The 18,823-nt window shown below is 36.3% G+C and overlaps 1 protein-coding gene and 1 long non-coding RNA gene across 2 annotated transcripts in view; one reads left to right on the forward strand and one right to left on the reverse strand.

Annotated features, from left to right (window-relative positions):
• The first annotated feature begins 1,330 nt into the window (after positions 1 to 1,330).
• Positions 1,331 to 18,823, forward strand: part of pik3cb (phosphatidylinositol-4,5-bisphosphate 3-kinase, catalytic subunit beta) — a 96,953-nt gene continuing 79,460 nt past the window's right edge. Inside the window, exons 1-2 of the mRNA XM_087283485.1 lie at positions 1,331 to 1,397; positions 1,519 to 1,564. The gene's annotated coding sequence lies outside the window, so the exon portion shown is untranslated. The remainder of the gene's footprint in view (positions 1,398 to 1,518; positions 1,565 to 18,823) is intronic.
• LOC147833576 (uncharacterized) lies at positions 6,709 to 17,493 on the reverse strand. Its single transcript, XR_015509013.1, has 3 exons — positions 16,990 to 17,493; positions 7,662 to 9,273; positions 6,709 to 7,362 (listed from the first exon to the last, which is right to left on the reverse strand). It is a non-coding gene; the product is annotated as an uncharacterized LOC147833576 (long non-coding RNA).

The raw sequence follows: 18,823 nt of genomic DNA on the forward strand, positions 1-18,823 counted from the left end.
AACATAAACACTGACTTCTAAAGTAGGAAAACATACGAAAGTCAGTGATTTCGGGTTTCCAGCTTTCTTCAAAATATCTTCTTCTGTTTTCCACAGAAGAAACAGGTTTAGAACAAATGACATGAGAGTAAATATAATGACAAAAAAAGTCTTGGGCAAACTATCTCTTTAATGCAAAAAGAAAATATCAGTTGATCCAAATTGAATAGATTTTTTTATACTCAAAATTGTTTTAAAATTATTTCATTACGACAAAATAATAAATAAATACATTCATTGAATTATCGGTTTTGGCTGAATTCATGTAATGTCTGTCACATGTAGTGCTTTCAACCAGGCCAGATTTATGAAACATCTAAAGCAAATTAAAGGGACTCAAATAATTACTGTAATTACATTTACATTCACGTTTTAGAGTGCACTTCAAAAGTTTATAAAAATTAACAGGTAAGAAAAACTTGTCTGTAAACTTAATGGATATTGTTCTGAAAGAAATAAGCTTTTAACAATTTCCCTATTTCATAAAGTGCATTATCATTCTTGTTTGTCTAACGAAATGTGTCAGTAACGAAGTAAAAGGTGCCTGCAATAAAATTAAATATAAAATGAATATTAATTTTTTTTTATACAGAATGAGGCTGAATGAAGTCAAAATAATATTTAGGTTTAGATGGAAATTAGCCTTACCACTAGATGACAGCACAGTGCCGTAAATAAAAAGGCGTACCAGGTCATTTGAAGAACTAAAAAAGGAAAGAGAGTAACAGCTTGGGAACATAAAAAATAACCATTTGGTTAATAAAAATGAGCAGAACTTTTATAGTTGTCTAATCTCTAATAATTTTCAATTGTCCACATATTTGACGAACTGATCTAGCCTACGCTATTAAATAATTATGACCCATTAATTACTAAGGAGAATAAAATTAACAATTAAACTAAAACCTAGACAAATCAAATTAACCGAAATCGTTTAAATACTCATGCCCAAACAAACGAACGCTGTTAAGAAAAAAGTGAAACAATTACACCAGGCAGCCAATACGTCCAGTGCACCGTCATCCCAGCGGAATGGAGGAATGCGCAAGCTGAGTGAGAGTCACGCAGTTCATAGCCTACGGCCTAGGAGAGGAGTTCTGCGAGAAGATATTTGCAATACATTAAAACATTCTCGACTGTATAAGTTGTCATCGCATTACTTTATGACTATTTCCGGGTGAGATCACGGCTAGGTTCGAGTGTCTGTGAGCTGAACTGTTCGCGAAATAGCGGATACGTGTGGAAAGGGAGGGTGTTCAAAGCAAACAGGGAAAAAACTGAGCGATCGCTTGTTTCGCTCAGCCAGCTGAAAGAAGCAGGAAGCGGATCAAATCAGTTCACCTGTCGAAGGAGAGACGGTATTGGGAAGCTTCGTTCATTTTTTTTTTTCGTCGTGTCGTGATTACATCTCAAGTCGATGTTTTTTGGAGTTTAAATCGCAGTAAACTTTTAACATTCATTCTTTCGCTAATCACACAGAACTGGTGTCGTACATTTGAGCCCAGTGGAACACTCTGTACGGAAGGTGAGTTTATTTTTGCGTCATTTAATATTATGTACTCGGTTGTGTTTGTAATGTTTATAATGTATTGGTTTCAGTTTGCCCTAGACTTGTCAGATTGCACTGATCCTCACATGACGGCTTCTTCTTTGATATCAAGTGCTGATTGCCTCTGTGTTAGTTTGCTTATATCCGGTTAAATAATATTGTAAACCTTGACAAAAACGTCAAATTCGCGAAGAGGAGTTTTGTTTCTGGTTAGTTCATGATCTAGGTTTGTTAATTCCATAAAATTACGTTTCTATGAAGATTTCAGACTAGATTTTACAGATTTGGTGTATCAAACCCCAGTGCTTTACTTTGATAAATGTTTTATAGAGTTATATCAGATTTTGATGTTCGTTTGGTTAAGTGAATACTTTGACTCGCTTTAGTAAACATTGCAAAGAATAAGAATGGGTTTCTACTGGAAATCACTATCTAGCCTGCTGGAATCACATCAGTTGTTCTTGATATAAAAAATAGGGTGAGTTGCATGACATTCCTTTACAAGTTAAGCTGACAATCCATATAACGTGGCTTAATGTCGTAGACGGATGCAATGGCATAATGCTGAACTAAATGACTCAAAAGCTGTACTGACATGAGTAATGAAGGCACTCAGTCTCCACAAGTCACGCCCACAGGCTGTTCACAACCTCGGGGACGTGCAGAGACCTTTTACGGGCTGGGGCAGGGTCTCACGTGGAGAAAAGAGGATTTTTTTTTTAAATAAAAATTAATAAATAAATAGATTTAAAACTGAATTCAAAAAGCCATTCAAATGAGTTCATTCAAAACAGAAAATCACGCAACCATTTATGGATATTTTACTTGTTCTAATTTCTTACTCTGGGATTCAATAAAAATATCTTTAGTGTTCAACAAAATAAAGAAACACAAAGATTCTATACGGGTGGCGCAGTAGGTAGTGCTGTCGCCACACAACAAGAAGGTCGCTGGTTCGAGCAGCTGGGTCAGTTGGCATTTCTGTGTGGAGTTTGCATGTTCTCCCAGTGTTTGCGTGGGTTTTCTCAGCGTGCTTCGGTTTCCCCCACAAGTCCAAAGACATGCGGTATAGGTGAATTGGGTAAGCTAAATTGACTGTAGTGTATGTGTGTGAATGAGTGTGTATGGATGTTTCCCAGTGATGGGTTGCGGCTGGAAGGGAATCCGCTGCATAAAATAGGTGCTGGATAAGTTGGCGGTTCATTCTGCTGTGGTGACCCCAGATTAATAAAGGGACTAAGCCGTAAAGAAAAGGAAGGAATGAATGAAGGAAAGATTTGAAACACTTTGAGGGTGAGCAAATTTTGGGGAAAACTTTCCCTTTTCAATCTATTATGATTTCTTTTTGTTGTTGAACAAAATAATACAATATTTTGAAGATTGTTGGAGGGACTGACCTCCATAGTGAGAAAAAATTACTATGGAAGTCAATGGATAGTCTATAGGTAGCCTACCTAATTTATTCATGTGTTAATAAAAAACACTGCAAAACCGAGAGAGAAATACTCTCAAATTTTATCAAATTTACTTTGCTGGTTCTGTCGATCACATTGTGCTAGCTAAAGTACGGTCAGATAGTAACACCTGTTTCACACACACTTCTGCTGCATTCCAATTTGCATAATAAAACTATTGTGTCCCAGGCCATAGTATGTTGAAATACACCAAAGGTTGCCGGATATGCTTCTATTTCCGGTAAAAAATCAAAGTGTAAAACCATCCATACTTTAACTACTAATATTGCCCACAGAACTACAAACTCGGGTGAATGAACTACAGACATGCGATACCAACCTCAAGTAGAGAGGCTCAAAGATGTTTGAATGACTAATTATTAGTATCTAGCCTACTGAAAATTGATTCAAAGCTTGCTTGGAGCAGGTGAACTAAAACCTGTATATACTTTGATATTTAGTAAAAAAAAATTGACAAGGAAAGCTGTTAAATATAAAGCTGCTAATTTAACTCACGTGAACATATAAATGCATTCATCCATTTTTCTTCAGCTTATTAACTTTATTCATCAGGGGTTGCCACAACAGAATGAATCGCCAACTAATCCAGCAAATGTTTTACACACCAGATGCTCTTCCAGCGGCAACTCAGTACTGGGAAACAACCATACACACTCACATGCACACTCACTCATACACTACGGCCACGTTAGTTTATTCAATTCACCTATAGCGCATGTCTTTAGACTGTGGGGGAAACCGGAGTACCCGAAGGAAACCCACACGAACACGGGAAGGGCCCATCTGGCCCAGCTGGAACTCAAACCAGCAACCTTCTTGCTGTGAGGTGACAGTGCTAACCACTGAGCCACCATTTCACCCTTACATATATATTATATAATTATGAGTATTTAAAAAAAGTAATAATTATCCCCAGAAAAAAGTGCTTTTTATTTCCAGGAACCCCTACCACACACCCCTGCATGTGCCTAATACTCATTATACTCTATATATAACACATGACACTAAAAGCGCATTGTGAATATATTTGTTCCAGAAAATTCCAAACTTGAACGTTGAAAGTAACATGCAATGTAAATGGTCTTTGACCAAACTAAGTTTGTCACCATTCCTAAAGTGACATCTATAAGCATTTAAACTGTTTATGTTTAACATTTAAACATAAATAAACATTCAAACTGTTATTTTCAGATATAGAAAATAAATGTTCTAATACAAGGGTGTCCAACTTGGTCCTGCAGGGCCGTTGTCCTGCAGATTTTAGCTCCAACTTGCCTCAACACACCTGCATGAATGTTTCTAGAAAGTCTAGCTTGATTAGCTAGCCCAGGTGTGACTGATGGGGTTGTAACTAAACTTTGCAGGACACCGGCCCTCCAGGACCGAGTTAGGGCACCCCTGTTCTAATAGAAGACAACAAAAATCCAAATATTTTCACTTTTGACTTGATCTGATACACATCCTTCTTAATTTTAATATCATTGTGTGTTGTGTTTTTGACACACATTCATTAATTCATCAGTAAACTGCTCTCAATTAGGATCTATTTAAAGAAGGAAATACTATCCACTGTTAATGGTCCTCAGGTGGTTTGCCAACTTGTACAATAGTGTCTTTTGGTTTGAGATCATTCCTAAAGCTACTTCTAAATTAAAATTTTATCTGCTATTTTCAGCTAGGGCATTTGTATCTTTTGTATTATCTGTGAGTCAACACATTTCTCTGTTTTCCATTCAATAAGAGATAACACGAACAAATCAGATCTGTTTTTTCACTCTGTTTATATTTTTACATGACATGCTATTTTCAGCCATTGTATTTTTGTGTCTAGACACGTGTTTTTTGTGAGTTGAGCTCTCTGGCCCTCACCCAACTACATGTGACAAGTGCTTCAGAGAGACTTTGGTGGCAGACTGTGATGTCATCAGTCAGGGGACACAAACACTTTGGGATGCCGTACACACTCCCTCACAGTCAGCAGAGAGGTCACTGTGGTGACAGGGGCCATGAATGGGCTGATTCTCTCAGTCATGTGAGAGCACAGTGCGTGTGTTTGTTTTAGAAGCGCAGGGAAACATTTTTCCTAAGAAATGGGTACAAGCACACACATACACACCCCCAGGACTAACTGTATGGTTTAAAGAGCATATTATGTATGACAGAGCCAGTTATTCTGTTTATAAATCGGTAGAAAATCAGATAGGGTCAGTGTCTTATTAGAAACAAGGGTCAGTTTTGCCTAATGGTCAGTGAGCTGGACTGGTAACTCAAAGGTTTCTGGTTCCATTCTCATTCCTGGCAGAAATTGAAGGTGGGGAGTGAATGAACCACACTCGTTCCATCTTCATTACCCAGCTGAGGTGCCCTTGAGCAAAGCACCTAATCACTATTTGCTGCTCGGGCACTGGAAGCAATAACTGCCCATTGCTCCGGGTGTATGCTCAAAGTGTGTTTGTGGTTGAGTGTGTGCTCTCAATCCTCACTTATATTGCATGTGTTTGCACTTGGATGAATTAAAAGCGGAGGACCAGTTTTGAGTGTGGGGAAAAATCATAACTCACAAGGCTCACATAACTTCACTTCCTGGACAGGATTTAAATTAAACCAGGAGTATAGGCCTTAATCTACAATAATGTAATAAAGTGAAATCATTCATCCTTGCATCCTTTAGCCTCACAGCATTGTCATTTTAATACAGTTGGGACATGTTTCTGGCATATATGTGCACAGATATGTTTCGGGCATATATGTTGACATATATGTTTCTGGCATATATGTGCACAGATATGTTTCGGGCATATATGTTGACATATATGTTTCTGGCTTATATGTGGACATATATGTTTCTGGCATATATGTGGACATATATGTTTCTGGCATATATGTGCACAGATATGTTTCGGGCATATATGTTGACATATATGTTTCTGGCTTATATTTGCACAGATATGTTTCTGGCATATATGTGGATATATATGTTTCTGGCATACATGGGACATATATGTTTCTGGCATACATGGGACATATACGTTTCTGGCATACATGGGACATATACGTTTCTGGCATACATGGGACATAAATGTTTCTGGCATATACGTTGACATATATGTTTCTGGCATATATGTAGACATATATGTTTCTGGCATATATGGGACATATATGTTTCTGGCATATATGTGGACATATATGTTTCTGGCATATATGGGACATATATGTTTCTGGCATATATGTGGACATATATGTTTCTGGCATATATGTGGACATATATGTTTCTGGCAAATATTGGACATATATGTTTCTGGCATATATGTGGACATATATGTTTCTGGCATATATGGGACATATATGTTTCTGGCATATATGGGACATATATGTTTCTGGCATATATGGGACATATATGTTTCTGGAATATATGGGACATATACGTTTCTGGCATATATGTGGACATATACGTTTCTGGCTTATATGTGGACATATACGTTTCTGGCATATATGTGGACATAAAAGTTTCTGGCTTATATGTGGACATATATGCTTCTGGCATATAAGGGACATGTATGTTTCTGGCATATATGTGGACATATGTGTTTCTGGCATATAAGGGACATGTATGTTTCTGGCATATATGTGGACATATGTGTTTCCGGCAAATATGAGACATGTACGTTTCTGGCATATATGGGATATACGTTTCTGGCATATATGTTGACATATAGTTTTCTATATGCCAGAAGCATCTCACTGATTTTTCCTGCATAAGCAGATTCTTGATTATTAAAGAATAAATAATTATTTAGTATTGTAATAGTTTCAACATCCACAAAACAAGAGATGCCCTACAAGATGGTTGAACTTGATCAGTTAATGGTTGGAGGATTTGAGGTTGCCTATAAAACATGGAACGAAGCAAGAAAAGTTTAGATTCGTATGCAACTGAGAAGGTAATGGCAATGGCAGCTGAAAAGAGTACAATCAAAGAATTTTCTTAACATAAAAAAATTATTTTGAAGTAAATAGCTTCAAGACCTCCTCTTATTAAAATTAACTGCACACATCAGCTGTTTAATTTAAAATATATATATTTTTAAATCAATTAAACTTTTTCATGCACATCACACTGGTGTGATTAGAACTTTCCATGCATCACGATTAGCTTTTAAATCTGCTTTCCTGCAATAGCTCTCACTCAGACAGAAAAGCAGTCAATTACCAGTTTTTAACATTGTTAGAAAGCTGTAACTTGGGAGTGCAGCCACCTTGGACATTTATGGAAGGTCAGTTCTTCCGGTTCTTGTATTCCTCAATGTATGGAGTATATAGATGCTTAATGGGACTATGTGTCCCATCTTTGCAACCTATGACTCCTGGGAAATTATACTTCATCATACTCATAGAACATTACCTTATCAGATAGCTTGGGTTGCAGCACCAGGGAAATTTATGTAATGGTCTTAATTCACAAATTTCCCTGCATAATCTGTTTTCTTTGGGTAACAGATGAAAGCCCGGGTTCAAAAAGTTAAATAATTTTCACTGAATTTGAATTATGACTTGCAATGCTAAAGACTACTTATGCTAACAATTTCCATAACAAATACACAAAATTATGTTTATGAAAATATTGATTAGCCCACATTAAGTATTGATTTGATTTATTTCATCAAACGTCTGTCTAGAAGTACTTTTAGCTTTTTGGTAAGCATTGGTCTTCACATAATTACATTTAACATACTCTAATTAATCCTCCAAATTATATTAATTTATAGTTAAACCTGCATTTTTGTAGGGTCAATTTAAGCCTTATTTTAGTCCTGAGATCTTCTTTTAGTCCCTATTCTTCCTCCAGCCTAAAATCTGTACTAGACCAAGTCTAGAACATGTATTTGCTACAGAAAACACAAGACACAGCACTCAGGAAAAGTTAATGCAGGATAAAAAGCACACCATAAAGCACAAAGGTATCCAGACACTGCCACTGTGCACCTGTAAACAGAAACTTGCAACCGAGTTCTGCACTTCCGAGATCTGACTAGTCCACTGCTTTGGAATCAAGTGCATGTTTACATTGAAAGAAGAAGTCCTTCAGCTTCATTGTTGTATTTTATGTCAAGATATTTTACCCGTTTTGCATACTTTGTTCATTTGAGAACATATTTTGCACTTCTTAAAGACTTAGTTCACCCTCAAAAATGGCATTTAGTTATTAATTACTTAACCTCATGTCATTCTAAACCTTAGTTTGTCTTCAGAATACAAATAAAAATATTTTAGGTAAAATTTGTGAGCTCTCTACTCCTACACAGACTGCAAGTTTCTCGGGTTATTTAAAGTCTTGCCGCATTTATAATTCACAATATATCATATTGTGGCAATTGCAATACCCAGTCCTATTCAAGACTGCAGGTGCTGCCTGGTAATTAGATTTTCTTTTCTGTTTTTATGCATATCATTTGTGGGTGAACTAACGTGTGCAGTAAATGTATGAAGTTCTTTTAAGCATTGTAAGTCGTTAATGAATTAAAAAAAAAAAAAAACAATGGTACACTTTCCTTTTACATTCTCTGATTCTGCACCAATGATCAATAATTTTCAAGACTGTCAGTGAGCGTAAGACACCTGTTTGTTTTTAAGCCTTGACATAAAAGCTGATTTGCATTCTCAAAATTTCAGCTAATTTCAAATGTCAGGCCTACGTTAAATACATATGCACACCTAAGCAAGTACATGTGTGCACACCTGTGTACTTTTGAGAGCTGCTACAGTGTGAGTTGAGTTTTAAGTACTAAGCGTGCCCACACTCAGAATTCTACAATTCTCTGTAAACAAGTAAGGACATGCTCAAGAATTCAGTATTGAGGAACAGGAAAGGAGGGAGTTGAAAAATACCAAGAAAAAGTGACGATAGAGAAGTCAAGAAAATATAGGAAGGATTGTTTGATAGAGGCATTCTTATTCATTTATAAACGTAAATCTTTGGAAGTTCAGTATGTCACAGAAGAGTTCTCAGTGTGTTATTTGAGCTGATTGAGACACATCTGTCTTCTTCTTTGCCCTCAAACAGAGCGTGATCCTGAATTTATTTATTATCTGAGCAGGTTCAATTCACTTGAATGGTCTGAATTGTACACACTGGATTCTTTGATAATGTTTGTATTCACATAAACATAACTGTCAATAATGTTAATAAAACAATGGATATATTTTAACACACTACCTTGTTAAAGCATAACCTTGGCCCATTTTGGCTATATCCAGCAATTAAAAATTAAGAAATGGTTATATAGAAAAAGTTTGCATTAAGTTTTAACTACATTAACACTTTAAATAATATTGGCGTCACGGTGGCGCAGTGGGTAGCACAATCACCTCACAGCAAGAAGGTCGCTGGTTCAAGCCCCGGCTGGGTCAGTTGGCATTTCTGTGTGGAGTTTGCATGTTCACGTGTGTTTCCTTCAGGTGCTCCGGTTTCCCCCACAGTCCAAAGACATGCAGTATAGGTGAATTGAATAAGCTAAATTGGTCTTGTGTATGTGTGTGAATGCAAGAGTGTATGGGTGTTTCCGAGTGTTGGGTTGCGGCTGAAAGGGCATCCGCTGCGTAAAACATATGCTGGATGAGTTGGCGGTTCATTCCGCTGTGGCGACCCCTGATTAATAAAGGCACTAAAGCGAAAAAAATGACAGAATGAATGACTTTTGTATGTGACACATACACAATTTTAATAATTTTGTTAGTGAACATATTTATATACAAATAAAACCTTTTTTTCCATACCACTGCTTTTCTTGTTAGCTGCTGTGCTGCAGTTTTGTCAATGGAATCAATCTTTAAAGGGATAGTTCACCCAAAAATAAAAATATGACAATATTTATTTACACTCAAGAAATTCAAAACATAAAGCAATGTATTCTGAGGAAAGTTGAACATCAGCAGCCATTAGCTATGTTTCATAATCTAAGATGTGAATTGGATTTATGTCCAAAACTGGACTATCGCATAAATCATAAAGGTTTGCTGTTGTAGAAGAAGCCACTGTGGCCTTTTTTAGATAGAACACATAACTTGCATCTCAGTAGACAAAGTGCAATGAACTAATAGTATATAGCTGCAGACTTGCACATTCATGCTTGTTTTTGAGGAGTGAGAGAAATGAGAGCACAAACTCAAGTGGTTATAATAATAATAATATAATTAATAGTGGTGGAAAGAGTGCTGGAAAATCATACTCAAGTAAAGTACCATTACTTGCCTAAAAATGTGCAAGTACAGTAAGTAGAGGTAACTGTTGTAAATATTACTCAAGGATGAGTAAAAAGTAGCTCTTTCCAAAGTACTCAGGAGTAGTGAGTTGTGAGTATTACACTGTTTAAAGCTGATGCGTTTACATGTAATTTGGGGATGTGTTTAAACGTAACATTCTGTAGTGCACCTAGTTATTGCCTAGCAGGCACACAATCTCATAAGACATTAATTTTAGGTTAGATTTAGAATGTGGTGTCAGGTGACCAAAATTTAACGTTTAGCCAGCATCTAAGGACAATGTTATTTTAATGTCCAATAACGACGTCAAATGATTTGGTTTATTTTAGGTTGTTAGAAAGTCACCAAAATCCAACGTTGAGCCAACATCCTAAATCAATGTCATATTGACATCAAATACTGAAATTTATTTGTCAGGTATGGCAACCAAAATCCAACATCTAATAGACTTCATAGTAATAATGTCGGCACAACATCAAGCTGTAACATTATTAGACATTGATGTTAGGTTGGTTTTAGGTTGGACAATGACGTTGGCCTGACATTGAGTTCTGCCATCTATCCGATATCCAAACAAAATGCAACGTCCCCATGACATTAGGGTACAACGTCAATCTGACGTCATCTTGATGTCTTGTGCCTGCTGGGTGTTTAAGGCCATTTCTGTAAATCATACAGTATCATCTTTTCATCAGTGACCAACAGTCTAAACAGTCTCTGGGACCAAGCGTGAAAATATTTTGGACATCTTAAACACTTTTAATGCTTCCTAACAGTTTGCTGCAAGACCCATGTCTTGACTAGGTTCATTATGATGCGATTTACCTTCTATGTGTGATTTCATTTGACAAGAATCACAGGACTGATTCTTCTAATGCCTATAGACAGGAGAAAAATAAAGTAGTGACTGCAGGTTGAAGTAGTGGAGTAATAGTACCAATACTGCAGTAAAAATGTACTCAAGGTAAAGTAAAAGTACACATTTTGAAAACTACTTAGTAAATTACAATTCCTGAGAAAAGCTACTTAATTACAATAATTTGAGCAGGAAGCACCTAGATAGCCCCTGGGCCCGGTTTTTCAAAAGGTTTCATCTGGATAAAATTGATCCAGATTTAGTAATCCTGTTTTTGCGATCCGTGATCACGTAATCCAGCTTACTTTTTGAGCCAGTTTTTCAAAGCAACATCGGATTGGATCAATCTGATCCGAATAGGAACTTTTCAGGATCACTAAATCTGGATAACCAGTGCTCAAACAGCATAGGACATCACAATGTAGAACTATAGATATGTAAAGAGCGACAAGTAGAATAGCCAGCATGGGGCCAATATAACTTTATTTTTATTTGAAATGAAAACTAAAAAGAATTTAATAATTATTAAAATAATAATAAATAATAAAAACAAGAAAAACCCCACCCCATCCTCTTTCAGCAGTCCACTCATCTGAGACCTACAACACTGTACATTGAGGATATTTATAATAAGTTTCAAATATAGATGTAAATAAAAAAAAGACTTAATTTCAAAAACTCAATAATTTCCGACTTCCTCATCTGATGTGGAGAGACCAGCTTGTCTGAGCGCAGCCTTTAGGAGGCGAATCTCAAGTCATTGGCCTTGGTTTGCTGCAGTTTGGTTAGAGTCAGTTGTTTCTCTGCCAGACGAAGCTGTGCTTCTGCCCTTTCAGTCTCTTTTTGCAATTGTTGAAAGTGATTTCAAATATCAGCGATTGCCATTCTTTGCAATTTTTTTTTGTTATTCTGTAATCATTGCATGCATCACTAATAAATATTCTAAAAAGAAAAATATTTTCCATTGTGATGAATATATATATCAATTAGTGACAGAATAAAATTGATTGTTTTTGGTCAGTTTTGACAGCTGTTTGGGGGATTATTTTATATGGCCAAACTCTTTCTACTTTGCTGTACGCCTATACTGAAAGGCTGAATACGTTAAAGCCTATACTTACTATAGCCTGACAGATGAACAAATAAAATTAAAACCTTATGAATAAACAGTATATCTCGTAAGATACTGCATGATCCAAAAATAGTATTATTTAATACATTTTTTAAGTTTTCATTACATTTTGGGCATGAAATCCACGCTAAATCCACCCTTCTGATGGGATCAGTTTAATCCAGGTTTTTTGGATCAAAGTGATCCAGATCCTACAAAAAAAGGTCTGAAAAACCCAAACTAAAGGTTTGATCCGGATCAAAGCCAAGATTGGATTACATGATCTAATCCGATTACGTAATCCGTTTTTTCTTTTGAAAAACCCATTTTCAAGATTTGATCCAATCCCTTATCCAAAATCCTAGTGGATTACTTTTGAAAAACCGGGCCCTGAAGATCACATGAGTTGCCTGCGAACCTGTTCTAAAAATAGCTCAGCATAGTCTCATTTACCAGAAAGCTGAGCATAAAAATCTAATATTTTTTACCTTTTTTATTTTACTATAAAACACTTTTTAAATCCCACTTGCATTGGTGTAAAATTGAAAATGACATGAAGTTATACTGTATATAAAAAAAACTATTTCATGTTGCATATTGATATTTATCGGTTTCCTACCTTGTTAAATTATTGTTGACAACTATTGTGAGAAATCATTAACATGATCAGTGTCTTCACATAGATGAATATCATTAATTATTAATAACATATAAAAGTAAATTGAGCAAGTTTGTTATTTAAGTGTGCATCAAACTGGTAGCCCTTCACAATACTCGGTACTCAAAAAGTAGCTCTCAGTTTCAAAAAGGTTGGTGACCCCTGAATTTGAGTATTTGTAATTAGTTACTTTACACCACTGATAATTAATAACAATACTGCACCACTGTGATGACAGACTTTTGCTGAAGCTTTTTTAGAATTATTTTATATTGTGGTCAATCTGCTGGTTTGTCCAATAATGTCGTCCCATTGTGCCTTTTTTATTTGCATGCTGGAATTTATTTGGTAAATGTGTTTCCATAAAAGTTTATTCTACTCAGTTGTGTGCATATGTTTTTATGCAAATTTTGAAAATGTATGCGCTTTCCTTTCATGCATGATTTCTTACATGCATATCTAAAATGTGCATAAAAATAGGTGGGTGGAAACATAGCATCATGTAGGCATAAAAATATTATGCAGGCCAATGGCTGCTTCTTTCCAGCGTTCCTCAAAATATCTTATTTCGTGTTCAATAGAAGAAGAAAACTTGTTTGTAACAAGTGGAGGATAAGTAAATGATAAATATTTTTAGTTTTGGGGGTCTTTAACAACCCGCTGATATGCATGCAAGGTCAAAAAAACACTTTCATTAACTTATAATATGCATTTAGTTTTACCTAATTATGCCAATGACTCCCATATGATTTGTTCAACGATTCATTTGTTCCCAAACCATCTCTTTGCATGACTCTAATTTTTGTTGATTGGTCTGATGACCCAGTCTGTTGCAATTGGTCGACTGCTTTCAGCACGAGATGGAAAAAAATGCCCACCATGGCTTGTCAACATTGTTGAAGCAGCCAGCGTGCAGAGTAACTGATATATGTGAGCCCAATGCTGGAGTGCATTAAAGCAGTGTAGTTAAATATCAGCATATAGCTCTATTCTTAACCATAAGTAAAAAAACTACACACATTCAGTATTAATCACCACAGTGGCTAAAGTTGAACTAAATAAAAAAAAGAAGAAACAGAAATGCAACACATTTTTCAACACAATGAACGCATCTATGCTACTGAAAACACAAAACACGGCACTAAGGGAAAGTAAATACAGGATAAAAAGCACACCATGCAGCACAAGGATATTTAAACACTGCCACGTTTCTCCTGTAAACAGAATCTGCTATGAAACTGGCTTCCAAGATCTGATTAGTCCACTGCTTTGGATGTTTACATTGAAAAAACTATAGAAAAGTAGAGCATTGGAGTGGAAAACCATCCATTAAATTTACAGCCCTTCAATTTCATACTTCAAAACATAGGTAAATTCACTGATGTATTTTAATGTCAAGAAATTTGACCTTTTTGCATTTTTTATGTGCATGTGGGGTCATAATGTGCACTTCTTAAAGGGTTAGTTCACCCAAAAAAATTTATTTAGTTATTAATTACTTAACCTCATGTCATTCTAAACCTTCATTCGCCTTCTTAGACATTAATCAGATACAGTACAAGCCATGCAGAGTAACAAAACACAGTTGAATACATATTTTGCAAGCCAGAGAAAACGAGAAGGCAACCATTTTATTCACACTTACACTTGTGAACTGGAGGAAGAAGAAACTGCTCACTGACAAAGTGACAAAGTTTCTGTCAAGATCTCACAAAGTCCCATACATTAATAGTTTTTGCTGATCCTTTATTGACAAAAAGTCAGGGAGTCCCCCATTTCAGGGTAGGTAATTGTATTAATCACCAGACTGTTCACTAATTAATGTTTGCTTCTCTTCCGTCATGATCAGTCTCTCATCCACACTCCACTAGGGTTTTAAGTGAAGGGCACGTTCATGTTTTACCGGAACCGGCAGCACATATTTGATATAGCTTAGTGCTGACGTCGATACAAACTGACAAAAAAAAATTTAACGCAAGGCGACTCATTTAAACAACTCTGAGTCAAAAAACCCCATTAGTTTTAAGTAAGGTGCACTCAGATTTAAAGTTCGGCTGGAAGCTTTCATTCACTTAAAGCTGTGTTGCACGCTGCATGGAAGGTAATATTCAAAAATACATAATAGGCTCTTTCACTACAGCACTTTTTGTTATTTTTATGTAATATTAAAATATGAATTGATTCAAATTGTAAAACCCGACGCAGGCCGGGTGTAGATGCAAGTAGAGACTGAATGCAGTGCTTTTTATGCATACACCTAGCCTTCACAGTGATGTCACTAGCTCTATTGAGTGCATGTGTCTGAGTCTGTATGTCTGAGGCTTGCATGTGCATATCTGCATCCAGATACTATTGACCCTAAGGGCACAATTTTAAACGAATAACAACATCTGTGAAGTAGCAAAGACTATAGAATACACAAAACTTGTCACTCATATCTTTTTGAATATGGAAAAGTGTAAGTCAATATGGCGAATAAAGCCCGCCTTCTAGTACAGGAGCCAATCCTTGATCCCTATAGACTGATGATAGTCCGGGGGAGGGGCTCAGAACTGACGAGAGTTTTTGCAGATTTTGTGTGATTTAGGCATTTAGAAATTAAACTAAAGATGTTGTTTAATTTTAGTGGTGATTTCTAATATGAAATTTAATTGTAAGCTTGGCAAGCAGTTTTGGAGAATTTGATGTTTTCCTATTCACACAGAATGCCTGAGCATACTGCCCGAGAGGCGTTTCAAAGATGGCTGCCGAGTGAAATCACTTGTCTTAAAGGGACTTTGGAAGTAGTGAGCATTAGTTTGAAATCTATCATTTATTCAGGTAACGGTTATGGGAGGTTTCCATTTATCCTTAAAAACAGATGTTTTCGGAAAATAAAATCACAAATAACAAACATAAATTCTCAATATTGCTACAATAAAAAAAAACTTCTCCATCATTTGATCCTGCTGTTAAATTAAGAGGTAAATGCATTGTGCACGTGTGTTCAATGTAGCACTGCACACTTGCATTTTAAAAAGGACATTATTAACCATTGTTTTATTTAGCTTATCTGTGGCATAACTACATTATTGTTTGGAAATAAGGCCAGGGGCCTGTTCCATAAACCAAGCTTACAGAAAAACCAGGCTTATTTTGGTTTGTCAGGTTTATTTATGAGGTTTAATATCAGGTTTACACTGCCTCCATGCCTTCTTCATCTCCGGGGACTTTTTCAGTTTATTCATGACAATTTGCTTTTGTATAATGTTATTATTAGTATAGTAGTATTTATTATATGCATTATTAATGGCTGTAAACCCTGAGTGGAAAAATCGGGAGATGGATCCAGCCTCACTTTAATATAAGGATATTTTCCCACGGGCTGCGCGTACACAAGTGTCAAAGAGAAAGCAGCAATTTGCAGCGGTTTTGGGAGTAAATTAAAAATCCTGTGTGTGCACGGCTCTTTGTTGCCATTATTTTAAACTCGGTGTGCTTATTTTAAGCGTACTTTGAATGTTACTGGGAACCTGCAATGCATAATTTTTTTTTCCTTGTAAGCAACAATTGGCTGTAAGCAGACATTTTCTCTTTCTCACGCGCAATAACAACTTCAAGGTTTTTTTACAATTATGTAATTGAGTGTTAATAGGCCTAAATAATGGCCTATATTTAAAATCTGCAATTTCCTGTCAGCCTTCCCACTTGCTTTGTTGCAAGCCGTACTGTGGTTTTTGATTATTATGTTTAAATTATTATATGTTTGAACTCTAAAAACTAACGTGGCTCACTCGCTTTGAACATTGATTCACTCATTTTCTTGTCGGCTTAGTCCCTTTATTAATCTGGGGTCGCCACAGCGGAATGAAACGCCAACTTATCCAGCACATTTTTACGCAGCCGCAACCCATCCCTGGGAAACATTCACACACACATTAACACACACACTCATACACTATGAACAATTTAGCCTACCCTATTCGCCTGTACCACATGTCTTTGGACTGTAGGGGAAACCGGAGCACCCACGCAAACGCAGGGAGAACATGCAAACTCCACACAGAAATGCCAACTGAGCTGAGGATCGAACCAGTGACCCAGCGACCTTCTTGCTGTGAGGCGACAGCACTACCTACTGCGCCACTGCGTCGCCCTCGCTTTGAACAGCTGCGTCTCATTTCAGAGCTCTTTCAGTTGTCATAGTTGCCATGGTTGCACACAACATAATCGATGCATCTATGCTCGACCTTCAGGGTTTCACGACAGTAATGTGCACGAGCAGTTATCTAGATTATTAAAAATGAACTCAGATTAGTTCGATCAACTTGCTGTTATGGAACCAATTTAAGCGTGGATGTTTAGTTCGGCTCATTGAAGTCAGGTTTTTGACTTTAATCCCCACTTTTCTAAACGACTTTTATGAAAAAGCCCCCAGTTCTAGTTGTCAAAACCAGTGGAATTGTATTGTTTGTTTTGTGCATTAAGTTATTGGATGCCAAGAGTAAGCTAATATAATAATTATTCAGTTCAGTTTATTGTGATTATTTGGTTCACTGTTGTGATAAAAAAAAAGAAAAACATTTTGTTGTCATGCAAAACCAATCAAAAAAGACAACCAAAAGGCAAAAAGACAAATTGCACAGACATCAAATTATCATTTATCTGCTGTCATAAAACACAAAAGCTTAATCACTCTCACTGGATCTTTTTTGACTCTTTGTGTGTGTGTGTGCATGTGTCTGTATGTGTTTGTGCACAGTAAATAGAGTTTGTAAAGTCTGTGCTTTCCATCTGTCAGCCCTTGCATAACTTTCTTACGTAGATGCGTAGCTCAGCTTTATTCAGACATACAGTTAGCCATACAGGAAGAGTGAGAGAGACACATACATGCTCCACCCACAACTAAAATGGGACCTTTGTTCAATGCCTCAGTAGGTAACTGATTAACATCTTTGTATGTGTTTATTGGAATTTTGCCAGCATGGCACAGCACTGAAAGGGCAGCTGCACAATAAGCTTTCAATTTAGAGCTTAAAATGAAGCCAAAATAGCCCTATCACTATTTACTTTTATTTTAGAGGTTTAAATAAAAGAGGATTACATGATGTTAAATGATAAAACATGACTAAAATTGAATTAAATGCTTTAAAAATAGTTTGTACATTTATTGCAGGAACTCTAGCCCTAGTAATTATTGAATGTTCTGCTTCGATTTCTGCAAACTCCATCCTTTTAAGAAGCCCAGAGTGCTTTGTGATTTGCCAGGCGTTGTGACTGGCCAAACGCCACACACATGCTTCTAAAGTAATTTTAAGCACAATAATGGTCCATAATGGTTAAAGATTTGTTGTGTCAGTTCAAGTCAAGACCATGGCAGACGATGTGGATGATAAAGCATATCGATTACAACCAAGTTGTGCATTACTTGTGCAAAATTGTTCGCCAAGCCATTTAGCATCTCCACAACATATCGGCAGCTATACTCAAGTATGTCCTAGTAGAAACACAATAATTTTGTGTAAAAAAAAAAGTCCTCCAATGGGCTGTTAACTATTAAAGCCAGCACATGTTGGAGGAAAATATGCTATTTAAAACAGTTTTGGTATTTTGCTAGATGTGTTGTATTGAGCAATAGCTGATGTAGCTTGTGTGAAAGGGGAGTGTGGCAGCTACAGTGCTCTCTTTGTTTATTATGAGGTTGTGGCAGTGCATGTGGGCAGATATTGTACCGGTCATTTCGGCCACACCAATTTTAGTTGTTTTGTCAAAGCACATTTGACATCGTAATCTCAGATTTACTTTATAAAAAGTTTACAATTGTTTGTGATTTTTATTTTTTTTTAAGTCTTTGGAGTTTATTTATTCATAAATATGTAAGTGGCTAACTTCAGAT

The sequence above is a fragment of the Danio rerio genome, chromosome 15, assembly GCF_052040795.2.
Source record: "Danio rerio strain M-AB ecotype USA chromosome 15, GRCz13ab, whole genome shotgun sequence".
In the NCBI taxonomy this organism is placed as follows: Eukaryota; Metazoa; Chordata; class Actinopteri; order Cypriniformes; family Danionidae; genus Danio; species Danio rerio.